Source organism: Natator depressus, chromosome 1 (genome assembly GCF_965152275.1).
Source record: "Natator depressus isolate rNatDep1 chromosome 1, rNatDep2.hap1, whole genome shotgun sequence".
Classification (NCBI taxonomy): domain Eukaryota; kingdom Metazoa; phylum Chordata; order Testudines; family Cheloniidae; genus Natator; species Natator depressus.
Window position 1 is genome coordinate 194,787,259 of NC_134234.1, and position 18,027 is coordinate 194,805,285.

Sequence of the window (18,027 nt, forward strand, 5' to 3'; positions counted from 1 at the left end):
ATGCAGTACTACCACCTACTCAGTTATTCCCCATTTTGTAGCTGGGCACTTGATTTTGCCTTTCTAAGTGAAATACTTTGCACTTGTCTTTACTGAATTTCATCTTGGTGAATTCAGACCAATTCTCCAATTTGTCAAGATCATTTTGAATTCTAATCCTGTCCACCAAAGTGTGTGTGTAATGGTCTCCACTCAGGGTCTGGTTGGGAAGCGTGGCCTAGTGGTAATGGCCACAACCCTGGACTGCCAAGAGGCAGTCTGCCAAGCTACCAGAAACCTGGCAACTAAGACTACTTAAGGTTGTCCTCCCTGGGCCTCTTTCTCTTGTCTCCCCCCCTGGGGTCACCTCAGTCCAAGGCCTTCGCTCACCTTCAGCACTGCCCGCCAACTGAGCTAATTCGCTGCCTTTTAATTCCTCCAGCAGATGGAGCATTTGCTGCAGGTGAGGCAGTGCGGGGCTGGCTGAGCCCAAAATGGACCCCTTGAGACCTTGTTGCTCAGTGTGGGGTTTGTACACCCCACCACACACCCTCCCGCTCAAGATGGAGCCTGGGAAGTTGGGGCCATCCAATTATGCCCCCTCTTCCCTGGAAAAGAAGTCAGTGTTCTGGTGGGCTTTCCCAATTCAATGCTGAATTTGGAATGCGTAGGGTTGGAGAGATAGGTACCAGCACATCAGTCGGGGTTTGTGTCCTTCATGGTGTTTAACCATCTTAATGCAGCATGGTCAGTGATGAGTTTGAATGGGTTTCCCTGGAGATAGTATCAGAGAGAGTCTACGGCCCATTTCACTGTCAGGCCCTCCTTCTCTATGACACAGTAGGCTCGTTCTCGTGGGAACAGCTTGCGGCTCAAATAGAGCACTGGGTTTTCCTCCCCCTTTATTTCCTGAGATAAAACAGCGCCGAGTCCCACATCGGAAGAAACTGTGTGCAAAATGAATTCTTAGGAGAAGTCTGGACTGAATAGGACTGGTTCTGTACAGAGGCGTTCTTTCAATTCTTGAAAGGCCTTTTCACAACCTCGGACCAGTGTGCTTTCTTGGGGCTGTCGTTCGTGACGAGGTCTGCGAGAATCTTGGTACAAACCAGCGGTAGTAACCAGCAAGTCCCAAAAAAACTCCTGACCTGTTTCCTGGTGGTAGGTCGTGGGGATGTCCTTGAGCGCCTGGAGTTTATCTATAAGGGGCCGGATCTGGCCTTTCCCAAAAATGTATCCCAGATAGATGGTTTCCTCTTTCCCAATTTTACATTTTGCAGGATTTGTTGTTAGTCCAGCCTGTCGCAGGGAGCGGAGCAAAGCCGTCACTTGGGCCAGATATTTTTCCCAGGTTCGGCTGTAGGTGACTACATCATCTAAATAGGCTGCCGCGTATGAGTTATGGGGCTGCAACACCTGGCATTGGAATGTCGTGGGTGCCCCATGGAGTCCAAAGGGCATCGTTCAAAACTGGTACAGACCAAATGGAATGACAAAAGCATTTTTTTCGTGCGATTCTGGTGTGGGTGGGATTTGCCAGTACCCCTTTGTTAAGTCTAAGGTGGTGATGTACTGAGTTTCGCCCAGCCGGTCTAGTAATTCATCCACCCGGGGCATGGGGTAGGCATCAAATTTGGAGATCGCATTAATCTTCCTGAAGTCAATGCAAAACTGGACAGTGCCATCTGGCTTTGGGACTAATAAGACAGGGCTTCACCACTCGCTGTGGGATTCCTCAATGACCCCAAGCTCCAACATGGTCTGGACTTCCTGTTTTACTGCTTCATGCACTTTCTGGTGAAGTGGCCAGGGGTTCTCCCAGACGATCTGTCCAGGTTCAGTCTGGATGTGATGGTGCGTGAGGTGGGTCCTTCCTGGTAGGGAGGACAACACCATTGGGAAGGCCTTCACTAGGCTCTGCACCTGGGCTCTTTGTTCAGGGCAAAGTTGTTCCCCCACCTGTATAGCCCCTGGGGACAGGGCGTAACGTTCTTGGGGCCCCGGTTCTGGCTCTGGGGAGCACACGGTGATGAACAGACTTTCTCGTTCTTTCCACGCCTTGAGCAGGTTGATGTGATAGACCTGGATGGGCTTCCATTTGTCAGGTTGTCTAACCTCATAATTGACTGGTCCGACTTGGTGCACAATTTCATAGGGTCCCTGCCACTGGGCCAGTAGTTTAGACTCAGTGCTCAGGAGTAGAAGGAGGACCCGATCGCCTGGCCTGAAAGTGTGTACCTGCACTCCCTTGTTATAGGAGCATTCCTGGGTTTGTTGGGAGGTGAGGAGGTTTTCTTTAGCCACAGCTCCCACAGTCTCAAGTCTCCCCCTGAGTCTCAACATGTACTGTAGGACATTCTGAGTTCTCGGAGATTGTCCTTCCCACATCTCCCGGACCAGGTTGTAGATTCCCCGTGGCCGTCTCCCATACAGGAGCTCCAATGGGGAGAAGCCTGTAGAGGATTGTGGGACTTCCTGAATGGCAAACAGGAGGGGGGGGGGGATCAGCTGATCCCAATGTGGGAGGTCTTCTGACATAAACCTTTTCACCATCTGCTTCAAGGTTCGGTTGAAGCGTTCAACCAGGCCATCCGTTTGTGGGTGATAAACGGACGTACGGAAGCTCTTATTCTCAAAAGCTCACAGACCTGTTTCATCAAGTGGGCTGTGAAATTGGTGCCTTGGTCAGTGAGAATCTCCTGGGGAACTCTTACTCGAGCAAAGATTTTCAAAAGTTCCGTGGCAATAGTCTTTGAATTGGTGTTACAAAGTGGGATTGCCTCTGGATAGCAAGTTGCAAAATCATCTATCACCAATCGGTGTTTGTATCCGGTGGCATGTTTTTCCAGGGACCGACAAGGTCTATCACAATTCGTTCGAAGGGGACATCGATGACCGGGAGAGGGACGAGGCGGGCTTTCATCCCCCGTTTTGGCCTGACTAGCTGGCATTCCGGGCAGGAGTCACAGAAGTTTTTAACTTCTTGATGTACCCAAGCCAGAAGAAGCAGTCTAAGATCTGAGCCAGAGTTTTCTCCTGTCCAAGGTGGCCTGCGGAGGGGACGGCATGGGCCAATCACATGACTTCTCACCGATGTAGCCGAGGGACAAGGAATTGTGAATGGATTTCGCCCATCCAATGGTCCTTTTCCAGCTGATATAATTGTTTCTTTTTGAGCTCAAAGTGGGGGTACTGTGCAGCCCAGTGGGGATCTATGACCTCGCCATTAATCACTCGGAGTTGTTCATATGCATGGGTCAAGGTCTCATCCTCCCTCTGGTCCTTCACAAAATCCATCTCTTGGGTCAGTAACTCCCCTTCCAGGAGCGGGATTTGTAACGTCCCCTGATTGGGCGCATCTTCCGGCAGCACTCCCTCTTGGCAGGAACCCCCCTCCCCGGGGTCCTGCTCCTCCCCTACTCTCGCCAGGGTCACAGGCCAGGGTTCCCTGTCTGCCCTGCTTCCCCCGGGTGCTTCCTTCGGGCTCCAGGGAACAGGCCTACATCCCCTCAATAGGTCAGAAAAGTGCTCCCAATCCCGACCCAACATAACAGGGTAGGCTAGGGTTGGGGCTAGCCCTACTACGAGCGGTCTTGTGCTATCCCCTATGGTGACCTCTACCCAGGCACTGGGATAGGGTTTAATAGCCCCGTGAATGCTCTGCAGGAAGATGGTATCTCTGGGGGCTTCAGAGTTGGGGACCAGGGTTTGCCCACACCCCACGTCTACTAGACCTATTACCTCAGTTCCATTTATTTGTACAGGAACTGTTAATTTTGCTGGTGTGCACTTCCGGGCACGGCTCTCTGCCGTCCATACTTGCCCATAGCTGCACTCCATATCGGGTCATTCCTGATAATGGTGGCCCAGACACCCACAGGAGAAACAGGCCCCCATGGTTAGCCCTGAGACTGCTGGTCCAGACCAGGCCTCAGGGACTGTCTTCCCCAAGGTGCTTGGCCCCCTCGCCCTTCCTGGCCTCTGGGCAGGGCAGTCGCTTGAGGACCCCAGACTTTATGTTCAGGCTGGGGCTGGAGGGCCTGGGGCTTCTCCCAGGCTCCTAGCCCTGGGCTCAAAGGCTGGCTGGGCCCCTGATAAGTGGGGGCTTTGGGAAGCACCCTGTCTAGTTTCTGTCTCCCCTGGCTGGCTTCCCCCTTTTGTCGAGGAGCCCTTCTGGAGTCAAGCAACGGCTCGGAAGTGGGAGTTAGAGCCATCTCAGCTGCCAGATAGTTTTCCCTCAATCTCACAGTATCGGTAAGTGACTCTGGTCGATGTCTGAGTACTCAGTCCCTACCCCCTTTCAGGAGGATTTGGGCAAACTGCTCCACCAGGATGAGTTCAGCCATCACTACTCCGGTCCGCCCTTCAGGCTCTAGCCATCTCCAACACAGATCTCAGTTTCTGGGCGACAACCCGGGGCTGGGCACCTGGACGGTACCTTTCCCCCCAGAACCTCTGGCGAAGGTCTCCTCAGTAATGTCGAGGTAGTCCAAGTTGGCTGCTCTGACCTGGGGGTAGTCTTGGGTGCTCTCTGCATCCAGTCCCAAGTATGCGGCCTGCGCCGTTCCCATTAGGTAGGGTGCCAGCAGCATGGCCCACTGGTCAGATGGCCATTGCGCAGCTATAGCCACCCACTCAAATGTTGTCAGAAAAGCCTCGGGGTCTTTCTCAGGGCCCATCTTTGTGAGCTCCACGGGTACCGGCCAGGCTCCTAGGCTTGGGCCCAGGTCCCCTAATGGGGACGCTCCTGGGACTGCATCAACGCCACAACTTGTTGAACTAACCTTTGCTGTTGTTCGGCCCCTAAGTCCCGAACCAGTTGCTGCTACTGGGCGGTCATTTGCTGCAGGAGTTGTTGCTGCTGCTGTTGCTGGGCCACCTGCTGCTGCTGCTACTGGTTCTTGGGCATCCATTTCAGCAACCGTTCCAACTCCATCGTTGCTGGCCAACCAGCCCACATTGTTCTAAATCAGGCTGTTTGGACGCCTAGGTCAGTCGATCTCCCCTTCTCTCAGGGGTGGGATCAAATATCCGTGTTCTCCACCAGTTGTAATGGTCTCTACTCAGGGTCTGGTTGGGAAGCGTGGCCTAGTGGTCACAGCCACAACCGCAGACTGCCAAGGGGGTTGTGGGGAGGGGAGCTGGACTGGGCCCTCGCCATCTACCGGGCTCTGACCCAGGGCCCTTTTAGCTACCAGTAACCTGGCAACCAAGATTACTTAAGGATGTCCTCCCTGGGCCTCTTCCTCTCATCTCCCCTGTTGGGGTCACCTCAGTCCAGGCCTTCGCCTGATGGGAAAATCCAAATCCCAGGGAAGCAAGAGGGAGTCACCACTGTCCAAGGCCACAGAATACTTCCCTCTCTGCTTGTCTCTACCGAGGGTCCTCCCTTTCCTCACAGAGGGCCCCTTTGGGCAGCTGCATCAGAGCCTTTAGGTTTCACTCTGCTCTGCTCTGCGGGAGCTGTGAGCATCAGGTCTGCTCACCTTCAGCACTGCTCACCAACTGAGCTAATTCGCTGCCTTTTCATTCCTCCAGCAGATGGAGCATTTGCTACAGGTGTGGCGGGGTGGGGCTGGCTGAGCCCAAAATGAGCCCTTAAGCCCTTGTTGCTCAGTGTGGGGTTTGTACTCCCCATCACAGTGTGCAACTCCTCCCAACTTGATGTCACCCCACAAATTTTATAAGCACACTCTCCACTCTATTATCCAAGTCATTCATGAAAATATTGAACAGTATTGGACCCAGGACTCACCCCTGTGGAACCCCACCAGATACTTCCCCCCAGTTAGACAATGAACCATCAATAACTACTCTTTGAGATTGGTCTTTCAACCAGTTGTGCACCCACCTTATAATAATTTCATCCAGACCACATTTCCTGAGTTTGCTTATGGGTAAGGCTACAATTTAATTTAGTCATGGGTATTTTTAGTAAGTCATAGACAGGTCACAGGCAATAACCAAAAATTCAGGGCCTGTGACCTATCCATGACATATATTATAAATACTCCTGACTAAATCTTGGGGCGGTGGGGGGGGGGTGCTGCTGCAGGGGGGGAAAAGGCGCCCCAGGGAAGCTGCTGCTGGGATGGCCCCCAGAGCCAGCTGTCCGGGGCCGCCTGAGCAGCAGTCGATGCGGCTGACTCCGGGGCTGCTCCAGCAGCAGCCGGTGCGGCTGGCTGTGGGGACATCCTGGCGGCTGGCTGCAGATTCGCTCCAGCAGCAGCTGGTGCAGCTCGCCCCGAGGCCACCAGAGCAGCAGTCAGTGCAGCAGGCTGCGGGTCCACTCCAGCAGCAGCCAATTGATTGGGCGGCCCTGGGGTCAGGCATACAGGCCACTGCAGAAGTCATGGAGGTTGCAGAAAGTCACGGAATAGGTGACTTTCACGACCTCCGTGACAGACACAGAGCCCTACTTATGGAGAATGTCATGTAGGACTGTGTCAAAAGCCTTAGGAAAATCAAGATATATGATGGCTACTGCTTTCCCCCATCCACTAGGCCAATAAACCTGCCAAAGAAGGAAATTAGGTTGGTTTGGCATGATTTTTTCTTGACAAATCCATGCTGGCTATTCCTTATAACCCTATTATTCTTCTGGTCTTCTGGGACCTCACCTGTCTTCCTGGAGTTCTCAAATATAATTGCTAATGGTTCCAAGATTGCTTCAGCTAGTTCATGAAGTACTGTCGGATGAACTAGAGATGAAGATGCCTTAGCAGTAAAAGTGTGTTTTATCCCATGTTTCTGATACATTAAGCAGAGATGAAGCTTTCAAAGTCAATGAGCATCATGCTGCTGATCACCTACACACAGCTCTGAAAATGTGCTCCCATAGGGCTACTTTTGGAGGTGATAACAAGTGTGGCAATACCGGTAATACTGATCCTAGGTCAAGGATAACTGTGGCACAGAGGTGGAAGCCCATATTTTTAGACAGGATCACTGGTTTTGGGTGCCTATTAGACCTTGAGCCACATTTTCAGAGGTGCTGAGTATCTGTAGCTCCCTTTTAAATTCAGTTGAAATGAGAGATGCTATATGCTTATGAAATTGAGGCCCAAGGTGCCTCAAGTTGGACAGGGAAAAGCACTAGACATTCCTGAAATATTTGGCCTAACTGACTTACCCAAGGCGACCATGAGAGCATAAGTGTCAGAATTAGAACTCAAGCACTCATCTCCCAGTCCTGGGCTCAGACTGCTCCTCTTCATGAGTCAGTTACTTCTGTGAGTCCATACCCATGTCCCAGCATGTAAGTTTCCAGTTGAAGGGGTGGGGAAGTTTGTTGTCTTCCTTTTCTCTTTTTTCAAAACATGTACTTTGCATTAAAAAAATTCTCTCCCGCAATTACAATTTAGGTACAAGAAAGATCTGCAATCCAGCAGCACCACCTTTGTGCAGAAGAAAATAATTCATTCCCTGCTCAGATCACACAGCTGTATCTATCTCCTAACCCTTTTAGTGCCTCCAATCCATCAACTCCTCATCCTCCAGTGATGGCCCCTCACTCCAAGTCTCCTCAACTCTTCAGTCCACCTTCACCCAACCCTGCTGCATCTGCTCCTGTTCCCATATAGCCACATCATCTCAGGAAGAAATCCAGGGACAACACAGACTTATTCCACTACAAGCTTCTTCTCTTCCATTAGCTCTCATTGTCAAAGCAGCTGCTGCTCTGCAGATATAGGATGTCAATCAATTTGCCAATTTGGAACCTTTCATTAAGCACTAAATTATCACAGGAAACAAAAATGTAAAGAGCAAGTTCAACTTTGTGATTTCACTGGATATTATTGGTTTTTTATATATATTTTATTTTATTTAGAAGGAGCATGGCTCTACAATCTGACTAGTTCTACAATTTGATGATCACTTGGACCTTCATAGAATAACTTATTTCCAAGTGCCACAAAATGCTAACTTGGAGTTCTTCACAATACCTGCCTTAGGCACACTGGTTTTGGTCTTGTGCTAGCAATTTCAGTTCCCTATTCCCTCCCTGAAGAAATAAGTCTTCCTAGTTGTCTCTAATCCAACTAAAGTCACTTCACTGAACAGTCTCTGTGGCATTATAAATACCTCTTGCTCAACCAGAAATCACACAGTCCACAAAAAGGACAAACAATATACTAAGCCATATTGGCCACTATAATCCTATGACTCCTTAGAATTCCATGCATGCTCACACACCAAGCATTGCTGGTGCACATGCTAGCAAGATGCCAAGAGAAGAGAAGGCTTTGTTATCTCAGCTGATGACTTTGAAGTCAAAGCCCATCTTGGGAGAAGTAATATGGCAGAACATATAATTTGGACAGTATTAGAATCAGTTTTATGAACCACAGAATTCCCTTGCAGCCAATTTACAATATTATGAGTGTTTCAGAGGAATGGATCTCATAACACAATGCAGCTGTCAAGAGAGCTCATTTAAAAAATAAAATGTGACAAGTAGCTGTAATACACCAAAGACCTCCTGTATAGTTAACACTGCACTTGGCACTTTTGTGGCACTTTAACAGTTAGTCTGTAAAGTGCTCTGAAGTAAAGGCATTATATTTTATATGTCCACTTTCAGGTTCTTTCTGAAAGGAAAGACAAAAACAACGGAATTGCAACCATTTAAAAAAAATATGAGCATATACAACACGAACGGTTAGGAAACTGACTAATCTTGATATGTTTTGAACTTTCAGTCCAGGCTATTTTTTAGGGTCTAAGGGGAGACTCTAGGAAGCACTGTTTTTGGAGGAGGAAGTACCTCCATCTACTGAGAGGTGGTTCCATCTTATTTCTAACCAGAAATCATAATTCTCTATTTGCAGTATCACAACTAATTACTGTAGAGTCTGACACCAGCGAGAGCATTAAGATTTCAAGTGCGGAATACTTAATTTTGCAGGGTACACGCACCTTAGAATAAGCAGCCGGAACACATACACTCTTCAGAATGAAGACCCAATTTTCATGCAACTATCTCTGATCAGACACATTCATGATATGACAGGCAAAGGTGCCTCTAACTAGTTGTTATTTTTCCTAGGAGGTATCAGTAGCTCTTAAATCAGTTTTATCAGGGCAAATATAACATCTTAAAACAAAAAGATATTATGTCAGGTTGCAAAATTAAGATTTTTCAAATTTAAGATAAGTAGAAAGGTTTAAAAACCTGTGTTTGGATTTAACGATTCCCCTGCAGCCTGTGAAACCTAAACATTACAGCATCATACAGTACATGAGAACCAGAATGTAAAACTGATCTGTATATTCATTGTTCAAGTTGAATGAAGTGTGCATGTAGATACTCCAGTGGTGCCAGCCTTGGTGTCCCCTCCAGCCACTTCTCCCACAAGCATCTGCTCTTCCCAACCCACCCCCATGATGACCTCTTTTCATAGAACACTCGCCTGACATTGGCCTGCAAAGCTGCTACTCTACCCATTTAAATCTCTGAAAACTTAATTCTGTGATAAGCAATACAAACACACACTATGTGGAGCGGGGCTTTGGAGCGGAGCCCGGAGCTGGAGCACAGAGCAGTGGAGCTGCAGGTTTGTGCCCGGAGCTGGAGCAGAGCTGGAGCACAGAAAATCTTGACTGCTCCACTGCTCCTGGTTTTTTTTCCCCATTTTCAATCCAAAATGAATGATATTTAGCAAGAAAGTCCTGAAGATGCCAAAAAGTTTCAGACTGTATAACAACTGATATCAACATCTACTTTAGCACTTTACGTAATATATCACAGTTATTCTCACTTCAGCTGAAATCAAGATTTGATGTACAGATACAAAATTACAAAGTTTTCTGGAGATATGTTTTATTAAAGAATCAAATAATTATGAGACACCCGGCAACGCTGCAGACTGCTCCCACCCTTGTGTCAAGGTTAGGCGAGAACGTACTCGTGTAGATTAGTTAGATAGTTAGATACTTCTTTCGGAAGGGTTGATCAACGAGACGCGCTGAGTACTGCGATTACAGAAAAGTGTGACGCAAGATGCAACATTTAAGATATCAAAACAGGTATATTGCAAAAAAAAATGTTTTTGTTTATTGATATATTAAGGTATCACAAGAGATATTAACCACTTAAGCTCATTTCTCACACAGGCTCCCGTTACCGGTACAATTGTTCATTTGTACATGCTCCCATATCACTCTGGCGGACTTATTTTATATGTCATCTGTTCAATGGTCTTCTGGTAGCATTGTTTGTAATTTTAAATTTACTGAAAAAGTTGTGTGCAGCAGGCATATAAATATACAGTAAACATTTTTACATAAATTAGGAGTGATTTTTGTGATATATCCAGAGTGATTGGAAAATGTCCAACACATCTTTGGGGGTGAATCCTTAGGTCATTTTAAGAAAAAACGTTTCTATGAACACGTGTCCTAAAATTCTTCCTAAGGTGATGAAAAGTTAATTTCTGATTAATATCTCAAAAACGCTTCAATAAAGTAATGAAATTATGCCTGTGTCTTAGCGTTAGTATGTGCTACCATATTACATTATCCAAAATTATTAAAACCATAGGCATCCCGAACTGGTGGTTGGTCATTTTTATTTCATATTTCAAGAAAGGCTTGTCGTCGACTGCCACTGGCTACGAGTGGTACTATTATGTTCCATAATCAGTTAATAATTTTTGATTATTTATTATTACGCTTAAAATTTATGGTTCCAAAGTTGAAAAATAAATAATAAGTAAAATTGTTTGTATCATTCTAAGCATCTAAGCAGATTAAAATTTTTAAACAGTTTTCTCAGAAACTATTAATTATACAAAATAAATTAAGAGTACCATTTTAATGCATGTTTTAGCATTAAATCATATTACAGGGTCGTATCTGTTAAACAGTCGAAGATTTAAAAAATGTTAAATAAACTTGGCCCAGTCCCCCCAGTTCATCGCGCCTGTAGTTTAAATAATTTTATTTGAATGATGTTGTATGATAGAACGTTGGAAATAAACTAACAGGAAAGCGGATTCAAATTGCAAGCACAGTCCTTTTAGTAAAGAGAGGAAATTTTTGGAAATATGTTTTTCCTTCATCAGGCTGGAAACATTATACAAGATAGAGCAAATAACAGGTTCTGTCTTGTATAATCTATTCAGGCTGATGAAGCAAAAACATATTTCCAAAAATTTCCTCTCTTTACTAAAAGGACTGTGCTTGCAATTTGAATCTGCTTTCCCGTTAAAGCTTATTTTCAACTTTGTAACGTGTAGCCTCGTTACTTCCCAACAATTAATGTTGTAGAATAGCAAACGCTATGGCACATACCAAATTTCATTGATATATGTATATTAAAGCATTTTTGAGATATTAATTAAAAACTTGGAAAATATTTCGAATATTTTTACCACAAAATTTCATAAGAAAAACTAACTTGCAATTTATAAATAAAAATTTATATTAATTATGTATATTAAAATACTTCTTACTTCATTAAAACGGCAAGAAATGTTAAAATATTAAAATATACTTTAATAATAATTTTGTGTAAAAAGAAAATGCGATCATTTTTGTCCAGAAAATCCAAAATAAATTCGAAGTACCTTAAGTGGTTAAGATATCACAAGCAGGTACCTTATAAAAAAATGTAATGCTTTTGTTCATTGCTTTTTGAAGATGATAACAAGAAACATTTGGATGCGGTAACAGCACGAGAAGATTTGGCTATGGCTTCAACAAAAAAATCAAATCTGCCCCCCATGATTGATAGCTGATTTACGGAAAAGGATCTCAACAATGTCTTTACTTTTGAATTTGAAAAGCCCAAATTTTGGCTTTTGGGAAAAGCAAAGAGGAAATTGGCAATGTGCAAGGTGGAAAAGGAAGTGAATGACAAGCTCAAACCATGTAGCTTCAAGATAAGTGAAGCAAGTGCCATGAAAAGTTTCAACCTTTGGCAGCAGGTAAAACGTAACCATCCTGAAAACTATGCAGCTCTGGTTACAAAAAAGGACCCGGAAGATTAGGCAAAACAGAAAGCTGACACAGCTAAATGACGTTCATCTGGCTCTTTGAAAACTCCTGGAGAAAAGATTTGTTGTGGAGCTTCATCTGAAAAGAAACCCAAAATTGAGCAAACAAAACTTGACCTGAAGTCCTCAAAGGTTACAGTCACCATGGATGCCAATACTTTCCGTGCGGGGCTGATGGAAATGGTTTGCTTGAGTTCAACACCGCTCACTACCTTCCGGGTAAAGAACAAAGGATTCCAAAAATTGCAGGTGAAATGGGTCGGCAGCTTGGCGTTTCGACGGGGCACGATGCGGTTCGTCATTTAGTTGTCAGCACAGCTGAGTCTGGTCACGAAGAGCTCAAGGAAGCTTTGGAGCAAAAATTGTGCTACCTGAAAATGGATGCGGCAACGCGTGGAAACAGAAATTTCCTTGTAATCAATGCTCAGTACTACGAAGAAGGAAAAGACAAAGCTGTGGTAAAAACCTTGGACATAATCGACACTGAAGGGTCACAATTCTTCATACGTGAAAAGTCAAGTAAAAGCTATTTTAGGAAAATTTGGGATCAATGAAATGCAAGTGCTGAACATCTGCGTTGACAATGCAGCAAACATGACGTGTGCCATCAAAAATTTCAGCTAGGACAATTAAACCATTTCTACCTCTGAGCACAGGGATGTGGACAGAACTGAAGCTATTTTGCCTGATGAAGGAACTAAAGGAATGGATGAAATTGAACTCAACATGGATGCTGCTGCGCAATGGGTTCATGACCGTAGCCTCATACTTCCAACATGGCTTCATGAGGACGACTCAGAAGTCCAACTGATGAAGTGTGGTATTCACACTCTTCAGTTGGCAATCTGGGATGGACTGAACAAAGAACATGCGAAGAAATTTCTGGCAAAAATTCGACAAGTCGTTGTCAAACTACGAACCCCAAGTATTCGAAGAGTTCTGCTTGATCTACATGGGCTAACTCAATCATTGGATACTGTGACTCGCTGGGGTTCAACATTTGCAATGACTGATCGGCTTCTCGTTTTTCAATCTTACTGTGAACAAGTGGCTGCTGCTGGAACAAGAGAACGCAAGTTAACAAAAGCTGAATGGGACGAAGTGAAGAACCTGCGAGACCTCTTGGCAAAGCCAAACCAAACAACCGTGAATCTTCAAGCTGCCAATGTAACCCCAGGAGTTTTAATGAAGGAATGGCGAAAACTGTCCAAATTCTTGCAAGAAAATGGTGGACAAATTGCAGAAGAAATTCTATCCTCCATGCAGAAACGCAAAGAGAAGCTTTTTGACAATATTCATTTCCTTGATGGAGTTTATGTTGACCCACAGTATCGGATTCTTCTTACCTCAAGGGAAATACCAAAGGCAAAGGAAGGGCTCCTTGATATTGCTCAGTGACTCAAAAAACAAAATCCATTGCTACATTTGAACTCGGTTGAAGAAAATGAAACACAACAAAAGGAGTCATCAACAATCGAATTTGCGGTTTCAGAAAGTTCACATCCTTCAGAAATAGCAGGCTGTTCTCAAATTTCTGTCTCCACTCTGAACTTGTTCGAGCGTCCATCCCTGAGACGTCTTCAACCATCACAGGGAAATGGAGATCATTCAAGCACCAATTCTTCAGAAGATGATGCCTTCGACAAGGAATTGGATAAATAAGAAAGACGCCGGCGAGTTTCTGCGATTCATAATTGTAATGAAGCATTATTCAAGATTGTGAGGCGATGGAGTCTATTGGTAGGCTAAAAGTTAAGTCTGTTTTTGAGGTCATGCACAGCTACCCACACCGCATTCAGGCTGCCTGTAGAATTGCTTCGAGCATGCCAACAACTCAAGCTAGTGTAGAGCGACTGCTTTTGGCTTTAAAATTAATTTTAAATGATTTGTGGCAGACTATGAAAGACGACTTGATTGCTTCAATAATTTTTTAGAGAATAAATTATGAATGATTCTAGTTTGCATCACTGTTGATGACATTTAAATTGTTTTAAAACTCTGAATAAAAATAATGTTTTTTCAAAATTACAGTATGCACTTTTTTATTTAGTTAAAAACTAATTTGAGTCGGAGCGCGGAGCGGAGTCGGAGCGGAGCTGGAGCAGTCACTATTGGTGCCGGAGCGGAGCTGGAATGGAGCAATTCAGAAATTTGATTGCTCCAAATCCCTGATGTGGGCTTGTATAAACTGAGTACCCGTGTAACCTCATTACAATAAACCTTGGCTTCCTCACCACATCCCTCGCTTCGGTCTGTCATCCTAGAGGTTGTTGTCTATCTACAATTTAGATTGTGTTATGAAGTAGGAGCCATCTTTGAAGCACTTAGTACATTTATGGGCTATAATAAACAATATAATGACTCTTGTTATCTCCAGGTTCACCAGATGATTCATTCCAATTTATACTTGCACACTTAGTATTTTACAAACTTTTTACCATCAGCTCCAGTATGCTTGCTCCAGGATTGGCCAACACGTGATGCTGCAGGGAAAGATGAAAAGTCAACATGGGAAACTTATGAGCAGAAGTGGAAAAAAGAAATTCCTTCCTGAACCACACTACAGTCAATAACACATAGAGCATGCGATGTCATTACTTTGTCAATACTTGGGATTTAGCAATCTGTGTCCAGCATCTGCAGTAGACAAAGAAAGCTATGATTTACACCATTTCTTCTTACTCCTGTTTCAAGCAAAATTAACTCATCCTGTACAATTGGCAGCTTTCCTCATCTACATTTCAGGTTTCCCTGGGCAGCAGCTATACTGGTTGCTGGCTGCTACTGCTGAATCAGGACTAACCTCAGCGATAGACAGGGCCATAGCCTGTTTGACTGTTCTTGTCAACATTCTCAAAGACGGCACTGCTGCACCACAGGCTACAGCAGCTGGCCGTGAACCAGCCTGAAAGCAGAGTGAGCAGCAGGTGATGCTCATGCCAGTTGATTACTGTCACCTTCTGCTGCTAAAAGCAAATGAGGTTAGGAACAGGAGAGAGGGGAGACACCTAAGCCACCCCAAATGCGTTCTAGATTCCTCATGGAAGACTGCACTGCAGTGTTGCTAACTCTTGTGATTACAGAACAAGTCTCACAATATTGAGTGTTTTTCTCAAAGCCCCAGCTTCCAAACTCATGTGAGAATCTTAGCTTTCATTTAGAAAACGTTTCTAACTTTCATGGCTGTGGAGAAAAGCTGAAAAACATGAACACTAACAGCTCAGAAAACAGAAGACAAATAAAAAGGCCAAAAATGTATGTTTGAGTCTCATAATTTTGAGGGGCCTGACCCATGAGTTTTGAATGCTTGAGGCTGGTGATACTGCCCTGTTATTATTTATTTGTATTATGGTAGCTCCTATGAGTTCCTGCCATGGACCAGGACCCCATTATGCTAGGTACTGAACAAACACAGTGTAATGGGAGAGCAGGAGACTGCCACGTGGCTAATTGCCATCAGGCCAGCTCCATCCAGCAAAACACTTGGGCTGAGACGAGCAGGAGCACTCATGTGAGCTGAGGCTAGGCCCAGTGGCATAGCCTGTTCCCCTCCCTCTTCCATGAGACTCATGTTTTTCTGCTGTTGGAAGTCTTCTCCTCAAGATAAGGCCTGTGAGAGACAGTGCGCTCAGCGTGCTGACCCTCATGCAGCTGAATAAGCATACTGCCCCTGGCAGGCACTACTGCGAGGAGATGCAAAAAGCCATATGGGGCAGGGAAGAGAGATGGAGGAAGAAGGCCTGGGCACACCACACAAACAGTATTGTTAAGTTTGAAAACCTGACCTGTAAGTAAGCCCATTGCACCCCAGGCATATGAACCCCAGAAGCAGGGATATTCCCTGTTTAACAGAGCACCTTGGACCTTGTAGTGACTACATGGGCATTTGGTAATGATAGTAACATTAGTAGGAAATGAAAAATCCTCCAAAATGATGGCTAGAGCATAAGAGGGCTCAATGCTGCAGCCCTTCTTCAGGCAGAAACCCTATTGAAGACGGTGAGAATGCTACCCACAGAGTAGCCACAGGATAAGGTCTTAATAGATTAACCAAATCAATGGCTACAAGTAATAGGCCAAATGTTCCTCCAAGATACAGCCAAGCATCATCACTGACTTCAACAGGCCCCAATTTTAGACGTGTCTTGACTCTGAGCCCCTGTAGAGAAAGCAACAGGCACAACAATATAGGGAAATACAAAGTTATAAGATGTCCTAGTCCAGGCTTAGCCTAGTTAAAAAGTTAGTGCTGAAGAAGTGAGGTGAAAAGAATTACACAGGCTCAGCAATTTGAATGAAGTGTTAACCCACTTCCTGACCTGGAAAAAAGAGTGACCAAGAATCAGCCTGGCACTCCGATTAACAAGTGAACATATTATTATGATCATACCTACAGCTTTTTTTTCTTTTCCATTGGGAAGAAAGGTGGAGCTGGACTCTTAAGCATGGCCTGTACTGTACCCTGCCCTGTAGTAAAGAATGGGTGTAGCACTCATTTCTTTGCACAGTACAAACTAAGAGCTTTTAATGGAGTCTGCTTACTTATGTGTGGAAAGTCTGCCAAGCAAATTACCAAGGCCACAGGAGTTTTGTCCAGTCTAGTGAGCATCTAAGAAGGGAGGAGGATAATAATCTCTATTGCTCTCTGCTATAACTAAATACGGTATGGCTCTGTGGTGACTAAGGAACAGAAGACAGGCCATCCTATCCTGTTCCCACTGGCATCAATAGGAGTTTTGCCATTGACAAATCCTGGTTCAACAGTGTCTTAAGACTAATGAACTGGAGAAGGCCTTTAAATCTTTTGATGCTACTGCTCTGGCCACTTGCTGCTGTAAATGAAAAAAGGGATAGTCACAGAAAGGTACAATATTCAAGAGAAGACAGAAAACAGCCAACAGTAAGTCAAAAATAAAGTTTATCCAAAGATAGCTTCAATCATTCACTCCATTTTACTATTCTACCCCTACAGTAATTCTCCTTGTTTCCACCCATATTCTCCACAGACCAAAAATATCTCTAATATTAACCTACTCCACCCACAGAGGATAAATATGGTGAAAGCCTACCTAAGTAATGCTGAATGTTGTAAGACATTTGAATTAGAGCAGGGCGAAAAATGGATTATTCAGGTCGCTGGCAATTCCAAAGAATTGAAAAAAGTTTCATTTGGGTCAAACTGAAAACAACTTCTTTTTAATATTTTCAGCAAATTACGAAGTAAAACAAAAACTGAGTTGGCTCAGAATCAAATGTTTCATTTTGACGTTACTGAAACATTTTGATTTTTCAGTCCGGTCAAAACTATTCAGTGAACTCAACACATTGACTAGTTTCAGGTCAACCAAAACCATGTTTCTCAGCAAATAAACTATTCACTGACAAAATTTCATCCAGCTCTAATTTGAATTAGAAAAGGTGATTTTAGTGTGAATGATCAATCTGTCCTCAAAAGCAACACCAACACATTTCTATTTACAATCGTGACCTACTTATGGTGACTTTCAAACTACAGTATGTGCCATTATTCAACAGATGAACAAAAACAGTTACATAAGATCATAATACTATCAGAATAAAGTTATAACATCGGACAAAACACAAGTAGCAGGTGTGCAAATACAAAATGATCACTCAAACTCTGATTTAAAAATGCAGAGGTATAAAATGCTTTAAAACTTTAACTTCTTGTGCATTTCAGTTGCCAACTGCTGAAAATTCTAAAAACTGCCTACTAAAAAGGTAAAAAAATATTTGAAATATGCAATTCAGTGAACATATACAAAAAGAAAAGGAGGACTTGTGGCACCTTAGAGACTAACAAATTATAAATTTGTTAGTCTCTAAGGTGCCACAAGTCCTCCTTTTCTTTTTGCGGATACAGACTAACAGGGCTGCTACTCTGAAACATGAACGTATACAGTTATAGAACTATCAGAGGAGGAGAATGAGTGATTTCTGAAAACTGGAATAACATGGAGCACTCAGAGATTTTAAACAAAATAAAGTAAAATAGGAAGCCTGGTAGTTTGGGAGTTTCTAACATTTA

General features: G+C 44.3%; 1 protein-coding gene across 1 annotated transcript in view; it reads right to left on the bottom strand.

The window, feature by feature from the left end:
• The window catches only part of TMEM45A (transmembrane protein 45A), a 30,671-nt gene that overhangs the window by 11,418 nt on the left and 1,226 nt on the right, over window positions 1-18,027 (bottom strand). The gene's annotated exons all lie outside the window — the stretch shown is intronic.